This window comes from Ictidomys tridecemlineatus, chromosome 10, assembly GCF_052094955.1.
Source record: "Ictidomys tridecemlineatus isolate mIctTri1 chromosome 10, mIctTri1.hap1, whole genome shotgun sequence".
In the NCBI taxonomy this organism is placed as follows: domain Eukaryota; kingdom Metazoa; phylum Chordata; class Mammalia; order Rodentia; family Sciuridae; genus Ictidomys; species Ictidomys tridecemlineatus.
The window spans coordinates 43,543,057-43,563,972 of NC_135486.1; the positions used below are offsets into that span (position 1 = coordinate 43,543,057).

Genomic DNA, 20,916 nt, shown 5'->3' on the forward strand with positions numbered 1-20,916 from the left:
ATGTGTGTGATAGTGTTGTCCAAAATAAAGGGTAGCTTACCTCTGAGAGGCAGGAGGGGGGGGCGGGAGAAGTGGAGAACAGAGGAGGAGGGGGAAGTGGTACAAATATGATAGAGTTCAGAATAAGCAATACATGGTATGATACCAGTAGAATGATCAAATTATCCACCTTAACCACCCCATTAAACATAAAATATATTTGAGGATACAGACACATACACACCTCCAAGAAACATCAGAAAATCACAGTTTGCTTTTCTATTTTTTTTTTTTTTTTTTTTTTTTGCAGTGCTGGGGATTGAACCCAGGGCTTCAACCATACTAGGCAAGTGCCCTACCACTGAGCTACATCCCTGGCACCAACACAGAGTATTTTTTAATGATGTGCATGGATGTTCAACATAATTTGAAAGCTCTCTTTTCCCACTGCTTCCGTTAACCCCATTGTCCACGATTTCAAAGAAGTAGTTGAAAAAAAAAAAAAAAAAGAGAAGAGACGGGTAAGATATTCACATATGGTGTCCACATAAACAAGTGTAAAGAAGTCTTACACTTTTTGTTTTGTTTTGTTTTAGACATCACAACTGGCATACTTCTAAGGTTCCATTTTATAAATGAATGTGTTTGATAAACATCTGCTTCCCCCACCAAGGCTAATTAATTAGGGGTGTGTGTGTGTGTGTGTGTGTGTGTGTGTGTGTGTGTGTGTGTGTGTGACAACTGGCAGAAGTCAGCAGACTGTAAAAGGACACACAGGAAGGGGCCAAGACCAGTTCTGAGGCATGCCTTGGTTTCCAATTCCAGTGATCTGGGGTAAAGACTTTGGACTAGAGTCATTTCACTCATCTAATTCTCAGTTTCCTCAAATATGAAATAAGAATAAGGAGAACAATCACTTGCTATGGTGATTAAACAACTTAAATTAACTTAGCACAGTGCCTGGCCCTAGTTGGGGATAACATATGACTATATGACTCATTGGGCTGTCATCACTGTGGTTTGGGCCAGTTGTCATAAGCTTAATAATTTATGGTAGTCCTTCTTTAAACTCTCAAAAGTACACCATTTGGGGTAATAAATTTTATTGTCATGTTCCACAAAGTGAGCTTTCCATAAATATTAGCCACATTATTTTTAAATCTTATGAACTGAAGGAAGAGATAAAAAAAAAAAAAAGTATAGCATTGTATTTCAGTTGGACTCCATCTCTGACAAAGAAGAAAATTAGGTATACATTTTTCCCCATGAAAATATTGATAACTGTTAATTACCATAAGATGTTAGGAGGGGCTGGGGTTGTGGGTCAGTGGTAGAGCACTTGCCTAGCATGTGTGAGGCATTGGGTTCAATCCTCTGCACTATATAATTAATTAATTAATTAGTTGGAAAAAAAAATGTTATGAAATGCTCGAGATAATGCCACGTATACATTGGCTCAATGTAACGATAGGAAACAATGAAAGATGTTCCCCTGAAAGCTATCATCATGTTCAATGAGGAAAACAGCCTTGAGAAAGTTAAAGTCGGCTGACTCTCTGGAGAATTCAATTGTACATTGTTTCCCAGAAAGAAGGGGAGAGAGAAATTGCTCCTACTCCTTTTCTCTTCCATTAAGATACTTCTTCCACATTCTTCTACCCTAGCAGTTCAGTCAATAATGCTGCTGATTTTATTACTATCCCAAGCACCAGCTCATTCACCCAGGAGCTCTTTTGATCAGATATCCCAAGAACTCAATTTCTTCACAGGTTTTGCTCTTGTTACACTGAATGGCCACTAATCTATGGCAGAACAGTAAGTCTGGCCCATGGGGAATTACAGGCAGGGAAAGACCATAGGGATTATGAGTCCAAGTGGGTTACCTTGCAGGTGGAGAAAATGAGGCTCAGCATGGTTAAGAGCTTTAACCCAGGTTATACACCTAGGTAGCAGGAAAGCTTATATTAGAAAAGATTAATCCCTCCCTTTTCCAGTGCCTAGTTAGTAACAAGCTACTAATGTTAATCTCACGATTGTTGACAATACATCTGAGCACAGAACTCTGACTGAGATCTGAACCCTCTGAGCACAAAGGTGCCAGTAAGAGCCAAGACATCTGAACCTGAGACAAATAATCAAGAGTATACTAGGCTGCTTCTACTTTCTCCAACAGTTTAGAAAAAAAAAATTAAAAAGAGGCACATATTTAAAAATAAGTAGGGATGAATTAGCAGAGATAATCATCTCTCTCTTCTCCAGCTAATTAATTGTCCTTTTAAAAGTGCACCTTTAGGAATTCAGAATTTTTTTTGGGGGGGGAGGGGTGTTGTTTTTCAGTTCTGGGGATTCAAACCCAGGGCCTCCAGCATGTTAGCCAAGGGCTCTACCATTGAACTATATCTTCAGCCCTAGAGTCTGTTTTTATTAAATGGATACTCTACTCCAATCCCTATCCAACTATAACCTGGGTGGGGTCTGATCCTGTCCCCAGGGCCAGTAATAGAACTGGCTAAATATTTGTGTCATGTGCTAGGAGTACAGAGACCATGTCCTGGATGAGTGAATGAATGAATGAACTAGTGACTAATTCTATTGCTTAAGTTTATTATTAACCAGTTTAAGAGAGGCTGCCCAGTTTTTAGTACTAATATAAAGACATTTTAAAAGATAAGGTGATTTTAAAAAGAAAAGATGAATGAGTCGGATGAGGTTGATAGAAAAAGACAAAAGATCAGATGTCAGCACAAGGCCTACATATATAGTGAGGTGCTTCAGCATTTTATCATCATTTATTCTTGAAAGAGCAATGTGGAGTGATTGCTTTCCTCCTCTTCTTTTTATTTCTGTTTTCCAAATATTCACACTAAGTATTGGAAAATGAAAAAATATTATTAAAACAAAAACAAATTAATAAAGCTGCTATAACAGTGCCTGGAACCATGACCTTGCAGGATAACATGGAAACATTTTCTCATTTAACAGGACAGCAAATGCTTTTTAAAAATCAAGATCTCAGACATGTCCTGAAACCAAATAATTTCCTATCAAAGCCTTCAAGTTGGCTTTTGTATGCCATAGAAAAATGTCTGTATTAAGGATCCTTCTCATCTCATAAAGGTTTTCTTGGTTTAGGGTTTGATGGCCACAGAGCTCCTCTCTCTATGAGGAATTATGCTGGAATGGCCGAGAACACTGAATTCTTGCAGAAAGGAAGTAGAGTTTTCCTCTGATGAGGAGAGGAAGAAGGGAGTTAATCAATCAGCAGAAAAGACCAAGGTCTCCCCTTTTCGCTTGCTCTTACCTCTCTTTACACTCTATAATTCTTTAACCAAGTCCTATGTTTTATTTGGGGGTTTCACTCCAAATAAAGCAAGACAATACAGCACATGAGAGAGACCAAATGTTATTTCTAGAAAATCACACTTGGGATGAAAAAGACAGGGAGACAAAGACTTCCCTTCCCACTTCCCAGGTTGGTTAACAGGAATGGTGGTGGGGGAGGGGAGGCATGAGGACAGTCATTAAAGCACTGAAACTTGGGGGCTCTTATCTGTAGTTTGAGGCTAAGTGCACAGCTTTTTGTTTATGAAGGTTTATGTCACCGAGGTTTATTCAAGCAAAGTCTGTGTTGCCAAAAAAAAAAAAGAAGAAAAGAAAAGCAAGGAACATAATCAAAGACCCTGTCTTTCCCCCTCGAATCCAGTTACCACTTGAATTAGAAAACTAAGAAATTTTCATTAGTGAGAAGAGAAACTTAATTCACCCTTGGATAAATTAGAACTGTAAACAAAAAGTGAAACTTAACAAAGGAAGATTTTTAAAACTTTGTGTTTTTAAATATAGCCAGGGAGGAAAGTTTAGCTGTTTAGAACATCTTAAAATTGAAATTAATAAGGATAATATCTATATATCTATATATCAAATATATATCTACACTGGGGGCTATCACTTAACAAAGACTTTTCACTCCTGCTTCTTTTTTTCCTTACAACAGTCGTGTGTAGCACATACAAGATATGTATTATAATTATCATCATCATCCCCAAATTTTAGATCACAAAACTGAGGTCCAAAGAAGTTATTCAGTTTTTATGTTGCAAAGCCCAGACCTGCTTTTATTATTTTCTGCAATAGTGAAGACTGAACCCAGGGCCTTGCACATCCTAGGTAAATGCTCAGCCACTGAGCAACATTCCTAGCCTTTCTAGATTTTTCTTTCTTTTTTTTTTTTTTAGGTGAGGGCTAGGGGTGGGGGTGGGGAGGTCTTGCTAAATTACCCAGGCTGACTTCAAACCTGTGCTCCACCTGCCTCAGCCTCTTACTATGCCCAGTTTTTTGTTTTGTTTTGATTCTACATCTTTAGCACTCCTAATCTCAAATTGTTTCCTATAAATCATGCATCCTCTTAGGAGGACACACAAGTAGTACAGAAAAAGCATTCACCAGTATGCATGTTTGTCTATCAACAAATAGTTTTGTTTTAGGAAATTGTAATGAAGCAGTTCCCAACAACTTCCTATCCTGCTCTACTTTCATTACTTGGGAAGTAGTCACCTTTTAATGCCTACAGTATGCCAGGACCTGTCTCAGTATTCTGGTATCAACACTTGCAATACCAAGGATTTGAGACACAGAAAGGAAGCCCCGTGGTCTCAATTTCCCTTCTCTATCATGGATTTCACTCAGAAAAGTTTCCTAAGGCTCTCTGTTGTTGCCTTTTTCTTCCCCAAGTTTCACAGTCACACAACCAGAGAATAATTCTAGAAATCTATGCCAAGGGACAGAGAGGTCTAAGAATAAGCAAAAACATTCTCCATAAAATAGAAGCAACAGCAATCCAAGGACAACTTAAATTATTTTAAAACAACCATCAATGCCTGGAATTTTTACAGGATCTCCTCCTTAATTAAAAAAAAAATCTATGATCAACTCATTTAATACAACAGCTTTATAAACATAAGTGTTTGCTTCAGAATTATTCTCTATCACCTCTCTAATCTTTCTAGAATGCAGAAGAAGATTTTTGTAGCATAGTGCCAGGTGCTCTTGAGCCTGGTTATGTTGCTAAGAAGATCTTGGAAGGAAACATAGCCACATTTTGTTTCCTCTATTAGCAAAAATGATTAAATGAGACAATATTAGTTTTAATGGGCTTCTTCTGTGGTCAGAGCTTTCCAGTACTGTCCAAGTTGTGTCCCACCATTGGCCTCATTTCCATGGATTGAGAAGTTAGACCTATTCAATTATTCAATCCCAATCAATATTTTGAGATGTACAGAAAGTAAATGTAAACATTTTGTTTATTTTTAACAGACTTAATTCATGTGCTCTTTCTGGGGGACAAAGTTACATATTCATAAATAAACCATGTAGTATTACCAAGAAAGTGTTCCTGTCCCTGTGATTCTGGCTCTTATTTAGTCAGCTCCAATATACAGCAACACTGCCCACAGTATAGATAGGCCACTCTCCAATGCCCCCTGGGGTGATGCCTCCCTCAAACCACTATCCAATCAATATCCCCTCTGGGTGAAGTCTCCCTCAAGGGCCACCAGACAGAATCAATGGCTTCTTCCTCTGTGTCCCATAAAGCTTTGCAGTCACTGGTCTAACTGGTTTATGTCAAGGTTCTTGAACTTGGGCCCCTCTTTCATTTAGTAAACCTGTGAGACTCTTCAATCATTCTTGCTGTGCTTAGTACTATAACCTACCCGATAAATTGTTGATTTGGGGCAAAAATGATTTATACTCATGCAGCTTGAGTTTTATTGTTGTTTGTTTGTTTGTTTTGTAAATGAGCTTCAATGTGTCCCTGAAGAAATTCTCTCAACATTTTAATGCGGTTGATGTTTGCTCTTCCATAATTCACCACTTGCTAAATAAAACTTAGTTCCACTTACAAAGAAACGAGTGTTGTTATGGTTGAATATCTTCCCCTCCCTGTGGAGAATATGATACCTACATTTTTCTTGACATAGCATTGCACAGTGATGACTGAACCCTGCAATTCCCCATCTCTGCTATGCATGAGTGAACCTCTAGAACAATTATTCAATGTCCTCAGTCCATAATACCGTACTCCTAAGTAAATCAATATGCTTAGGTGGCCCTGACAGATCTCAGTTAACTTAGTGATGTATTTGAAAACTCACATTCCTGGGTCTTGGGTCTCCACTCCATCTGAGAATAAAAAGAACAGGAAGGACTAACACGGGTAACCCAAATGTTTCTATTAATGAGTAACCTTTCTAGATCATATAACTCATCCCAAATATGATGCTTCTAAGGAGGTGAAGAGTACTTTTCACTTTGAAAAGTTCAAGTCAAACTGAGTTTTAAGGTTAAGGGCTAAAATAAAGTCTCTGAAATTCCCCTGTCTTACTGAAGAGAAGTGAGAAGTAGCAGAAAGAACAGATGAGAAGTGATGGCTTTCCTGGATCACCTGTGTCCTGGAGCCAGCCGTCTCATCTCACTGGGCTTCAGGAAATGGAACTCAGTGGTTCTCAGAGTGTGGATACCAGACTTGTAGAATCTGCAATGAACTAGAAGCTACTTAGAAATGCCAATGCTGGGCTGAGAATGTGGCTCAGTGGTAGTGGTGGCCTAGCAAGCACAAGGTCCTTCCTGGGTTTAGTCCCTAGCACAGCAAATAAACAAATGAATGAATGAAAGAACGAATGAATGAAATGAAGGAATGAATGAATAAATAAATAAATAAATAAATAAAATTTAAAAGATTGCAAATCCTAGGTCTTTCCCCCAGACCAAATAAATCAAAAACTCTTAGGAATAGAGCCGAGCAACTGTGTTTTAACAGGCCTCTCCTGAAGCTTCTGAGGCACATGGAAGTGCAAGAAACATTGGCTAGAGGAGAACATCTCTATAGAGCTCTTTTGCTCTAAAACTCTACAGTTTCATTATCAGGAACAGAATCTGTATTAAACACAAAAGCTCAGAATTCACTTTGATATTCACTGTATTATTATTGTCTCATATATTTTTTTAACTTCATGTTTCAACACATGTAGTCTTATGAATAAAATCATACAAGAAACATCAAAACAAACCAAACAGCTCCCGGTTAATTCATAAATAGCAATGTGGTTTTAAACTTCTAGAAAATTCTATACTCAGTTCTTTTTTTAGTGTGTGCACATTTGATTCACTCAACTGTACTATTTAAAATTTCCAAGTAAAAAGCCTTAACATTGTGAGGGACAGATATAGTGGCTCAAAGAGCTGGAAAGAGTGGTTTATTGTGCTGTGTGTGGGTCTACCATTTGCCAGCTGGTGGGCGGTTGGACTAGTAGATCAAACTCTCCTAGTCTCATTTTTTAAATTTTTTTAAAAAACAATGAGTCTAACCTCATACTCTTGCTAAGGAGATTAAATGAAAAGGTCCATGTATCAGTGGTTTCCACTTTGAAAAATCCCAATCCCCAGGCCTAGTCCTAGCCAATTATTTCATAATCTCTGGCATCAGGAGTTTTTAAAGTTCCCCAGATAAATTCAATATGCAGCTAAGGTTGAAACTGAGAACCACTGGAAAGTGGCTGAGTGCAGGGCCCGTAATTATCATTTTATCATTAGTGAACCATATAAAGAAAACTTGGGGTTAAAGTATAAACTGGGCTATCAGATGGCCTCATATTAATTCTGGCTCTACAGAGTATTGGCTGTGTGATCTCGAGAAAGTACCTGAATTCCTAGGTCTTGGTTTTATCATTTGTTAAGAAAGACAATTAGCAAAAGAAAAGGGACAAAAGAAAAATTGCTTACTTCATAAAGTTGTTGTAAATACAATCTGTAATTTTAATCCAAGCCTACTATGAAGTAGAAACATGTGAAGAAAAATTATTCTTCACATAGAGCCCATAGAAATTATTTTCTGCCCACAGAAATGTCAGTGGCCCGTGGTAGATGGTGTCACTAAATACAACTGACTCCTGGGCCTTGACTAGTATGCATCCACTTGTTGTTGTTGTTGTTGAGACCATATGAAAGCCCCAAAGCCCAACAGCAATCACAAGATCAGGTAACCTAGCTCCACATTGGAACTGCCTCCAGACTTTCTAAATCTATGGATTCCAAATTCAGTAAGTCAGAATCTCTGAGGTGGTTCCCTACAGTGGTAGTTTTGGGGTGAGGGCCACTGGTAATTCTAAATTGCAGCCAATGTTGAAAGACGAAAGAAAAAAGTGATGTGAACCATCAAGGAAGTGCTTTAAGGGAAGGTGAGAACCATCTGTGGGCCTCAGATTTTGTAGTGACATCATTCAAGGAGCAAAATTTTCTTGGAATAATCAGTTAATGAAATTTAACTAAAATAAGCACAATAAGCCGAAGAAGCATCTAGAAGAACAAGGTGAGCCATAAACATTTTAATTAGTGAAGTGTTATAATAGTATGTTTATGTATATGTATAGAAATATGTGTGTGTGTGTGTGTGTGTGTGTGTGTGTGTGTGTGTGTGTATTTCCCACCAGTACTAGGAATTAAATTCAGGGCCATGTGCATAAGTGCTCTACCATGGCTATGTCCCTAGCTTTTTTTTTTTTTTTTTAATATAGTTTGAGATAAGGTCTTACTAAACTGGACAGGCTGGCTTTGAACTTGTCATCCTCTTGCCTGAACTATCAGAGTAGCTGGGATTGTAGGAATGTACCACTGTGGCCCAGCTAAACAGTATACTAAACATTGTGCTTCAGAGTAAAAACCCATATGAAGTAGTTTAAAAAAAAAATGGTATCATTCATAATAGCTAAACTGTGGAACCAACCTAGATACCTTTCAATAGATGAACAGATAAAAAAAATGTGGCATATATACATAATGGAATATTACTCAGCAATAAAAGAGAATTTTAAAAGTCATGGCATTTGCAGATAAATGGAGTTAGAGGCGATAATGCTAAGTGAAGTTAGCCAATCCCAGAAAACCAAATGCTGAATGTTTTCTTTGATATAAGGAGGCTGATTCATAGTGGGATATAGTGGGATAGGGAGAGGGAGCATGGGAGGAATAGACAACTCTAGATAGGGCAGAGGAGCTGAAGGGGAAGGAAGGGGGCATGTGGTAATTAATGATGGTGGAAATGTGATGATCATTATTATCCAAAGTAAAGGTACGAAGACACGAATTGGTGTGAATATACTTTGTATACAACCAGAGATATGAAAAATTGTGCTCTATATGTGTAATAAGAATTGTAATACATTCCACTGTTATATATAAATTTAAAAAAAAAATAAGATAACATTGCTGTGTAACTTTTCTTTTCTATTCTTTTTTTTTTTTTTTTTTTTTGATGGTGGTACCGGGATTGAACCCAGGGCCTTGTCCATCTCCTTTATGCCTGACAAGTGCTCTACCATTGAGCTAAGTTCCCAGTATGACTTTTCATTTTTGTATATTCTTCTGCTGCATTTGAATGATTTTATAATGAATGTGGAATATTTTTCTAACAGAAAAAAAAAATTAGTGTGGGGAAAATAGTAGATTGAGTGGGGCAAAAATACTAAATAAAGATATAGTAAGGTAAGTGCCAGACCTAAGAGAGGGTAAAAAAAAAAAAAATGGCTCATTTACCAGTAAAAATATCTAGAACTCCCACTGCTGGCAGATTCCTGATCACATACCAATAGTCCCTATTCTCCTTCCCTCTGCTTTTCTGTTTTCCTGTTGTTTAGCAAAGTCCTACTTAAGCCTACTACTTGGTGTGCCCTACAGGGGTCAGGGAAGTCTTCCTAGAGGACAGAGACCTCAGCATCCAATCCTCCCATTAATCAAATGCTGTTGATTTGTTGCTTGTATTAATGTGATTCTTTCCCAACTATAAGATTACCAAAAGTAAAACTGTATCCTGTTCATCATTATAAAAATTCCAACACTGATGGAAAAGTACATAAAAGGTGACCTCCAATGATCTATTGTACTAAACCAAAAACCTGCGTAGCTGTGAAAAATAGGCAAGAAATCCTGAAAAGGCAAGGATAAGATGTCATACAATCATTGCTCCACTTGTTTATTTATTTATTTATTTTTTAAATAAAATAAAACAAAACCCAATTCTTATATATAAACTCTTTTCTAAAATTTTTCAGAATTCCTACTTGAGGCTGACATTGAAAAGCTGCCTAGGGCCATTGCTCAGTGGGTTTAACTGATAGGTACTCTGAAAATGCTAATAATTTGATCCTCTAGTGATTGGTATATAGAGTTTATGCCAGTGATCCTCAAATTGAAGCATCACTATCATCAATATCACCTGAGAATTGTTAATAATTCTCAGGTCCCACCTGAAAACACTGTGGAGCTGGGGTCCAGCAATCTGTTCTATCAAGTTCCCTAGGAGATTCTGATAGATGCTCAAGTTCAAGACTCTCTGGTTTAAACTGAAAGATTTGGAAGAAAAATGAAAAGCAATCTCATTGTTGAATCTCTTTCCAAAGTCACTTTTTCTAATATGCCTCTTCAATAGATGTCATAGAACACCAAACTCTAATGAACACAATGTTTCAATAACTATTAAAATTCTCACCTCTGGCCCCTGAGAAGGATGGAATTTAAGATGCAAAGAAGAGAACTGTCTCTTTTCTACAGCTCAACACATAGGAATTCTTCATTCTTGACTCTTCCCTGCAGACGTCTTATAAATGTAGCCACAGACACATCTTCAGTCCTGAGCCTGACTCCTGACCTCAGCTATGTTAGTACCTTTGCTGCTGAAGAACAAGTCCTTGGATCACTGACTTGCTATTATTCTATGCTTAATAGCCCTGACCTGTGCAATATTTTTTTATCTGGCTACCGTCCTATCTCTAAATTTTCTATTTTGAATGAATACCGATTTTGTGACATGAAGTCTGCTATATAATGAAATGCAAACAATGAAAAGGCTAAATCAGTTTACAAAAAATCTATTTGTCAAACAGTGTGGAGATGTTCCCAATTTAGCCTGGGCAGTTCATGCAGCTCTCGATAAGGGAGTTAAACACCTTGCTGTTCGCCAGTTGAAAATAAAGGCATCTGCACTATAGATATATTTTCCTTTCAAAAGTCTTTGTTGTAACTTGTAGCTAATTAAATGTCCTTACACACAAGATGCACTCACACAGCAAAATCAGGGAATTTTCTTATAGAGAGCTCAGAGCACCACACCAGCTTCCAGCTACCACCCCTTCTATCACATTTACATTTCTATAAGGCTTCATCAGCCTGGCCAAAAAAAAAAAAAATAGCGCAAGGGGAGGCCTTTTCTGTTCAATTTTGGACTAGAGAGATTTCTAAGCCCTGCAAAGGGAAGTGTTTAACATTAAAAAAAAAAAGAAGGAGGAGGAGGAGGAGGAGGAGGAGGAGAAAAAGAAACAGTAACCCTGTCTTAGATGATTATGGAGAAGTAATGCTTTGTACATAAACGACACTTACTAAAAAATTATCAATAACTTAAAAACTTAATAACTTTTACTTATAGTATTTCCCTTATTTCTAAATAATACCCCTGTATTAAAAGGCCTGATATTCATTTTTTATTTTACTTTTTTTTTGGGGGGGGGGGTGCTGCAGAGGTTTGAACCCAGGGCCTTATGCATGTTAGGCAAACAATCTACCAACTTAGCTATATCCCCAGCCCAAGCCTGATATTTATTTGAGTGGCTTTAAATTTACCACATCATATTTATCAAAATGGGGGTTTGTAGATATTAACATTCTTCGACTTTCCCACCTTCTGAATTTAACTATTTCATTGGATTGTCAAATTTGTTTTTTTTTTCTTTAATGATATAAGAGATTGACTCCTAAATATAACTGGAGTCATCACAGTTCCCATCCTGTTGTCCTCTTTATTCTTTCACACCCCAGTTCCCACATGGGGAGACTACCCAACATAATGGAAAAGCATTGGACATAAAAACAGAATAGTGTCTACACAGAGGGATCATTATTAGAGAATTGAAAGCTCTTTGGGAATCAATATAATTTATAATTATTTCTTTATACCTGTTCACAACCCAATGTCATCATGTTTATATTACACACACACCCATACACACACACCCCCTCAGGTTATAATCCAATCCACATAGGTCCTCCCAACACCATGCCCTTACACCACTCCCATCCCTACCTACATACTCTTTTTCCATATAGAAACTCCAAAGAGCATTCCCTTTCCGGAGGCATCTCTTATCCTGACATTATTTTGCATTCTTATGTCCATCTGTGAACAATTTCATTTCTCTCATTAAATTGTGAGCTAGCTACTTGAAGGCAGGAACCTGTCTTATCCCTGAATGCTTGGAACATAACTAAGGGTTCCACAGAGAGTAGACAGATGCTCAGTAGCTGTTTATTGAAGAAGTGAATGCATATAAGCAAGCACTCAGGGCCCTTGCCTTCTGAGCTTTGAACTTTTGATTATGAGAAAGATTTATGCAACCCTTTCAGTTACCAAAAAAATACCACTCTTTTGAACATGGGTGCTTGGTATAAGTTTGTCAGCTTTCTAAGTCCTATTGTTTCTGACCATAAATCATCTCTACAGTCTTTTCTTCCCCCATCTTTATATTCTTAAAAGTTCCAACTGCCAGAATCTCCTAACCAGTGTTTTCCTTAGTTGTCCTCCATCTTTCTATTTTTTTTCTAATTCATCCCATCTGATCTTCTCAAGGACTTTTCCTGTATTTTTCCACTGCTATAGAACAAAATCAAGATATTTGAAACCAGAAATTCAAGTCTGCTCACCATCTGACCCAAAGCCTCTTTCCTAGTTTATTTTTCATAATTCTGCTTCAAACAGCCTGGTATAATAATCCCCAGTTAATCTGAACATGTTTGAATATGTTCCTAGTTCCAGGACTGTTGATCCAGATATTCTCATCATCTTGTAGGTGAAATCCATTCAGTCCTAATTCTCCTCATAGATGTGATATGTCTTTCACAAAGCAGGTGGGAGCCTTCTAGAAGGCTTGAGACACTGGAGGAAGAGATGAGTTTTCTGAGTTAAGTCTCTAAAGGCAATTGGGGGAGGAACCATTCACATGGCAAGTAAGCTAGCCTTTCATTACAAAAAAGAATAGGATCAGATTTCCCCAGTGCAATATATGTTCCATGAAGACAGCAACCAGCTAGTTTATCTTGGTCATCCCCATAACACCTCTCAGGATGCCTTGTGTACAATAGTTGACCAATAAATATTTGTTTAATGAGGATTTATCCACTATGTTCTACCCCCCTCCAAACTGTTAATATGATACCTTGCATATAGTAGGTACTCAATAAATGTCAATCAAAGGAATAAAACACTTCTTAAATTTTCCATCCTTTGCTAAAGTGCAAAAGCAGGGAGAAGAACACTGTAAGATTTCAGTTGCTAAAACAAATTCTTAGGAAGGAAATAATAATTAATACAAAATATGTTTATTTTGTTTACACATCAAAAATAAACTGTATATAGAAACTAGTGAAAATGTTGTATTCACATCGCCCTCTGGTGTCGGACTCTCCCAGACAATTAAAAAAAACCCTCAAGCTTAAAAGTTTTAGGAGGATTTTTACCTCTAAAAACGGAGCATCCCGCTTTCCATGATAAATACAAAATGAGCATTGGGTGAGAAGCATAGTGTCTTTCAAATTTGCTTCAGTTGTTAAGAATTGAATTCTTAACTCCAAGAAGGTATGGAGCCTCCAATACATTTGCTTAATGGAGCGAATTCTTCCTTCTGTCGAAGTCGCTGCCTCACCATGAGAGCCATTAGAGACCAATGGCATGAGGCTGCTAGTTGTGCTTCAGGCTTTGTGTATAAAAGGTGTGCTTTAAACCCAGGAAGACACAATGTTGCAACAATAGCATACCATGAAAAGACATCCCTTTCCCAGACTTCCTGAGCTAAGGCATTCAGTAGGTAAAGCACAAAAGTTAACAACACAGGAGCAATCTCTTCATTTGCCATTAGAGGTAGGATGGTATGCCAATGTAGCTGAAATAAAAGCATATGGCATCTTCAAAGTGACTGTTGGTACAGCAGAGAGAACCCTGGAATACACATCTTAGAAATAAAACTATATTTCTATGGCATAGTAGTAAAAATATTTCCCTTAGATGAAAACTAACAACTTGCTAGTCTTCCGGGTAATTTACAGAATTAATAAAACTTTTCCGAAAATGAAGAGCAATTTCTAAGGAAGTATTAGACCCCAAAACACAAACTAGAAACTAGATTCTGGTGTGGTTCCTTTTAAGAGTTTTGCTGTTATCACTGTTGGTTTGCTTGTTTATCAAGCTGCTGGCCACTTAGTGCTCAATCATCCCTCCCTCATTATCACTGTCACTGTTATCATTATGACCAATGTTGATAAATATCATATGAGTTTACAATATGCTATTTTATATCATTTAACTCCTCTGATCCTCATAATAATTTTAATGATATTACAATCTTATTGATTAGGAAACTAAGGCTTAATATCTTACTACAACTTCCACCGTGGGTAATTCACACAGTTCTATCCCTGTCCATGGGACACTTAGCTTTTGCTCTTAATCATCATATTTACTGCCATTGGGAACCAGACCTTCCATGATTTGAGATTCCCTTGAACATGGCACCACATAGAGTGTAGTTCTGCTTTTTTCCCTTTTTTCATCTAAGTGATGAACAGAAAGGTGTTGATAGGAAAGTTTGAAAGGGTTAAGTGCTTTAAGAGAACAAAGCTAAAGAGATCAATCTCAGATGGGTAAGGAACCATGAGGGAGTTAGAAGTACATTGCCTGCTAGAAGTCTCTCCTATTTTGCACTGAACGAATGGCAATAAAATAAAGAGTACTCAACTTCGGGGTGTCAAATCAATGTATTTATCTATACTATATTTGGCCAGTATTTATCACATTGTTGTTAGCACCACAGTAGGTGCTAAACAAAATATTTACATAAAAGGGAAGTGTAAACGCATATCCTTTCCTTAGAAAGTAAACATCGAACATTGCCTATACAACCTTCATAGGGAAACTCACTTGATGTTTTAATCACATCTCTCATCTGAGTCTGGTACTGCACCCTTGGGTACATACATGCACATGCGCACACATGCATCTCTGTACACACTCCTTAAAGCAAATGTTCGACAATGCCAAGAGTGTACAGACTTTAGGCAAAGACTTTCAAAATGCACACCACAATAAAGGAAAAAAAAACTGAGTTTAAGAAATGTGCATACATAGGACTTATAGAGGTTATTTCTATATCTTACCATCTTCATTCCTGGCAATTCGTGCTGTGTTACCTATGAGCAGTCTCTTTTTGGCTACAAATGTGTCCCATCTTCCATCTGTTCTTCTAGCAAGATTGCTGGCCTACTGCCACTGTAGCTACATCAGCCTTCATGATGTCATTTGACTAGATTTTCCCTGGTACCCATTTGTTTTGCTCTCCAGGTGAGAGCAGGCATATATATATATATATATATATATATATATATATATATATATATATATATATCCCCTGTAGTTCTCTAAGCAGGTTTTAATTTCAGTTCCCTATTAGAAAATGTCTATGTTTCCGCTCTATTTACCAAAGCTTGCAGCCTGCTTTGCTAAGGTAGAAAACAGGCTCAAAAGTTCCTCAGAAACTGCTAGGTGAGCCATCAGAAAATCAGTCCAGGGTCTCCATTCTCCTTTTATGATGGGTTGTGAATTGGAAATACAACACTTCCTGGATTTTCCTATATTCTTTTTAGTTTTGCTTTTCCTTCTTTCACTTACTTAAGAAATATCCTGTATGCTCTATTCCAGATAACATGCTAGGCCCCGGATTTTACCACTGAGCCACATGTCCAGCCCTTTGTATATTTTATTTAGAAACAGGGTCTTGCTAAGTTGCTTAGGGCCTTGCTAAGTTGATGAGACTGACTTTGAACTACTGATCCTCCTGCCTCATCTTCCCAAGCAGCTGGGAGGCTATACTACCATGCCCGGTGAAATTATCTAATTATCTTAATAACATATTTAAAATAGGTATTATGGTGCAGATGACTCCCATTTTATGAAGAAATGCAAAGAAAAAAATAAAGCTCAGACAGTGACTTATCCAATCAGGAAGTGACACCATGGTGTTTAACCCAGGACTATCTGTTTGACCCAGGCCGGAGGCTGTGCTCTTTCTACCATACCACATGCTTCTCCTGGAAAGCAAGCCTAACCTAGACTGATAAAAAGAAAAACAATACCAAACTGATAGAACATTTATAGGCAAAATACCCTAACTGGCAAAATGTTAATTTCCTCTGCAGAGTGTTAAGTCCCAAACAGAATGGCATCCATGAAGCTGCAAATTGCAGAAGTTATCAAAGCCAAATTATAAAAGAATTCATCACTTAAAGTTCTTAATTTTCATAGCAATTTTTCTTGCCTAAGGATAGAATAAAAGTTGTATCAGACTTGAACATGTGCTCAAACTTCATTTTCAAAGGTATCACTTGAAACATTATATCACTTTTAAAATTTTTCTATAGCTTATCATTGTGTAAATAGATATAATCTATAAACTTCTGATAAAATAATAAAATTTCCACTGGTCCTTCATTCTCTAACTTAGTTAGTTGTCAAAATCTAAGTAATCAGAAACTGGCCCCTAAGTCCAAAAACTGTCTACTCATCAAATTAGTAAAGAACATGTACATATGATAGCATGCATTCCCCCACTCCACACACTCTTTTGCTTTGTTCTATGTTATATCTGTTTGCATAAAATTTTGACTATTTTCATTAAAACAGACTAGTTTAACTAATTGTTTTCTTCAACATGTTCCAAAGACCTTAGGATATTACCAGTAATTATCAGTATGACTTAGCAATGGAAATCCCATTGAAGATCTCATAAAACAGACTAAATCGATTTGATAGAATTTGTATTCTAAATTGTTTTATCATATTAGTTTCCAGCACAAACATATCACTTGAAAGCTTCCAAAATGCTTGTAAACCACATGATCTCATTTAGTCCTGTTACGTATTTGCAAGATAAAAATAATGCTAGTTTTCCAGTGTTAGAGATTCTGAAACTAGAATTATGAGAGGTTATTTAAATTGTGTGAGAAGGTATCCATAAGTGGCAGGGACGAATTTTATAGTTGTTACCACTGCCCATCAAGCTTCCTCTGTGTCCTAACTACCCCTTCATTCTTCTCTGTGGCAATGCCATGTGATTAAAGGGATGCCAGTGTTGGGCTGGGGATGTATCTCAGTGGTAGAGCATTTACCTAGCATGCACTAGGCCCTGGGTTCAATCTCCAGCACAACAAAGATAAAAAGATGAAGGCCAGAGTTAAACACATCACTTTGTCACAGGTGGTGGGGTCTCATATAGTCATCTACTCTGTTCCTCCATCCAGCTCCTTTATATCATCACGTCAATGTGAAAATGAAAGTGTTGAAATCCTCCTCCCTTCCCCACCCTCAGCAACAAAGCATTTTGCTAATTTCTCCAGATGTCCCCTGATAAAGGAATGTAAAAGACCAGGAAATATGGAATGCAATCATTGCACTTCCTTCCAAGCTAGATAGTGATTTTGTCAAATAATCTATAATTACCAAACTACCAAAATATCTATGGATATTCTCTATGTAACATTGTTCTACTATTAACAAATAGTGTGGCCTTGGGCAAATCATTCACTCTTCTTAAGCCTTGGTCCTCCAGGGAAGGAAATGGATAAATGTATACAGACTCTATTCAAATCTCCAAATATCTATGAAAGTGGAACGATTCAAAGAATATGAGTGCTCATGAGGCCAAAATATGATTAACAAATAGAATCCAATAAAATATTCACCCTTGTTTTGTATATAATGTTACTTATTTTATCAATCCCACTGTTCTCAGTTTCTTGCAACTCAACTAGAAAGGAAAAGGTAATAAAGTAATAGTAGTTCTGTGATGTTGCTAACAGGTACTCTGAATAATAAATAACTCTGCAATAGAGTTAATACTTAAAAAAAAACTTAAGTGTGTCTGTTTGGATAGGAGTATATTGTGGTGTAATTACTGATTTACAAATATGGTTTGAAAAAGAAGAGACTTTGGCTGAGGATATGGTTTAGTGGCAAAATACTTGTCTAGCATGTATAAAGCTTTGGGTTCAATCCTCAGCTCCAGAAGAGAAAAGAAAAAAAAAATAAAGCTGAAATTTATCATAAGTGATAGAGTCCCATTTCACTTGACCAATACCTGTATTCTCTCTTTTTTTTTTTTTTTGATATGGAGAATTGAACTCAAGGGCACTTAACCAGTGAACCACTTCCCTAGTCCATTTTACTTTTTGTTTTGAGATAGGATCTCACTGAGCTTTTCTTTTTCTTCTTCTTCTTTTTTTTTTTTTCCATACTGAGGATTGAACCCAGGGACGCTTAACCTGAGAGTCACATCCCCAACCCTTTTTATACATTTTTTTTTATTTAAAGATAGGGCTCAGGCCTTGCTAAGTTACTGAGGCTGTCTTTGAACTCACAATCCTTCATCTTCAGCCTCCCATGGCACTGGGATTATAAGCATGAGCAATCACGTGCCCAGCTCACTAAAGCTTCTTAGGGCCTTACTAAATCACGGAGGCTGGCATTGAACTTGTGATTCTCCAGTCTCAGGTTTCTGTGTTGCTGGGATTACAGATGTGTGCCACCACACCCAGCTCACATGTACTTTTTAATCTATATTACCTGGAAGGACAGAAATGGCTAGTTTGTGGCCCCAGAATACCCAATTAATCTGAGTGGGGTCCCATTTTTTAACCAGTATTAACAGAATAAGGAAAACATACAAGAGAGTCAAATGTTATCCCCAACACACAAGCAAATGCTTTGCCAGTAATTTCAAAGAACTTAAAACATGGTCTTGCTAAACTTTTTTTTTTTATTATCAGTACCAAACCAAGAGTCTGAATATTAATAGAACTATTTATACAGACTGTTTCTACCTTAATGCAAATGTTTCAAATTTATACTGCAATTTGCTCTATCTAAACATGCAGAATCCTCTAAGTTTTTCTTTACATTTGCTCAAAGTATGTGAGTTAGTTCATGAATTTTTTTGCCAATTGACAAAAATTATTATTACTTATGGGGAATATAAGTTGTCTCTGTACTTATAAAGTGAGTAGATTTAGAAGGATGTTGTAGGGTCAGCCAACTTGTGCAAACTCACTTTAATCGAGAGCTCTAATTTTGGCGAGTGATACGAAATATGGCAAGGAGAGCAAATCCATAACTGAGTGAAGTGGGCCCTGCAAACTAGAAATAATCATGAGACGTGGTCCATGAGTATGGCCTGCTGGGTGCACCACCTGTCCTTTCAGACGGGGGCAGAACAGGACAGCAACCCATCCAGTTATGTTTATGCTTATGTGGTGGCAATCTTCAGTTGACTATTTTCGACATAGGAAGGCAGCACCTGCTTAAATCAAATCACTCATCCATCCCTTTTAGTTTTTAACAGGTCCAAGCTCTTTATTCCTGTCCAACCTGTTTCTGGCACTCTAAGGAGCCGGGAAGGCAGGCAAGAGACTCTGGCAGCAAACTGTTTGCAGGGGACATGCAGAGCAAAGGTGTCTAAATATCTTTTTGCACTGTTATGCCATCACTTAAAGATCAATTAACTGGCTTCTGTGGCCAACTGCTGTTCAGGGACGGGTGCCATCCTGTGCACTGGGCAAACAGACACAGATGACCACCGTTCCCCATTGTTTGTCCTGTCTCTCAGGTTCCCTAAGACCATACCGATGGCACCTGTTAAAGCTGCTTCTGCTAAGCTGTTCTGCATTTGTCTGGCTGGATTTGGACTTCCTGGATCTCTGACTGAATACAAAGTGATTAGAAAGCCCAGTGTTTGGCAACAAGCGCCATGGGGAGCGCGCTGTGTGTGGGTCTGTGGAGCACAATGTGTTCTTCATAACCCCATGCAGGGAGCGCCCTGCTAGATTCCCTGTGCTGCGGAGATCAAAATGGTCTCCTTTGTCGTCAGCTGTTTAACAGCAGCTGTCTAATGTAATTCCAAATGATCCGCTTGAATGAAGTTGTCATTCTTGCAGTAATCTTTAATTTAGTAAAACACATAGCTGAGCAATGTTATTTTAAATGTTATTTTAGCTTTTAAAAAAAAAGTTTCAAGCCCTGTATTTGCTACATTGACGACGACGACAACAACAACAACTTCCTGAGAAATATAAATCAGGTAAAGGAAAAAAAACCTAGAAATCAATATCAGCATTTCCTCACCCACGTTAGTTAAGACCTGATGTGGGAAAAGGTTGAGTAAAGCAAAGATCAAAGCCAGAAAAGTTAGCAGAACTTTTCCATGGTTAGCCTTGCCTTCATCGTTACTAAATTCAAATTATACCTTTCTTCTGAGGAATACTTGTTATGTTAATAATAAACTCAATAACTAGGCCATAAGTAAAAAAAAACATATTTAATACATTTCATTTTTTAAGTTTTTGGACAATAGTGCAGAAATAATATAATAATGGCAAATCAATCTGCCTCCCTCCCTCCCTTCTTCTCTCCCTTTCTTCCTTCCTTCTTTCCAACTTCATTGATTGTTGTCAATCACAGTTTGCAGAGGAAGTCTTGTTTACAAGGCAAAACGCCTGGCCTGTGTTCTTGGGCACTTCTGCAGTTCTCTTGTGAACAATAGAGGGCACTGATGCTTCTAATCTGGCAGACATCGCCTGAGACAGAATAGAAGCACTCTTCTGCTTGTGGCTGGCCTCCCAGCTAGTTTACCTCCGTACCACTTTCCATTTGCTATAGCCATCCCCTCTCTTCTAAGAAAGCTTCCTTTATTCATTCGCTATTAGTCTGTATTCTGCTCCCAGTTTTCAAAGCACTGCTTTAAAAAGCTGTTGCTCAGTAATAGCTCATGATCTTTTTATAACATCTCTTGGCTTTTT

The 20,916-nt window shown here is 37.6% G+C and overlaps 1 protein-coding gene across 11 annotated transcripts in view; it reads right to left on the bottom strand.

Moving 5' to 3' along the window:
* The window catches only part of Esrrg (estrogen related receptor gamma), a 595,402-nt gene that overhangs the window by 231,189 nt on the left and 343,297 nt on the right, over positions 1-20,916 (bottom strand). The gene's annotated exons all lie outside the window — the stretch shown is intronic.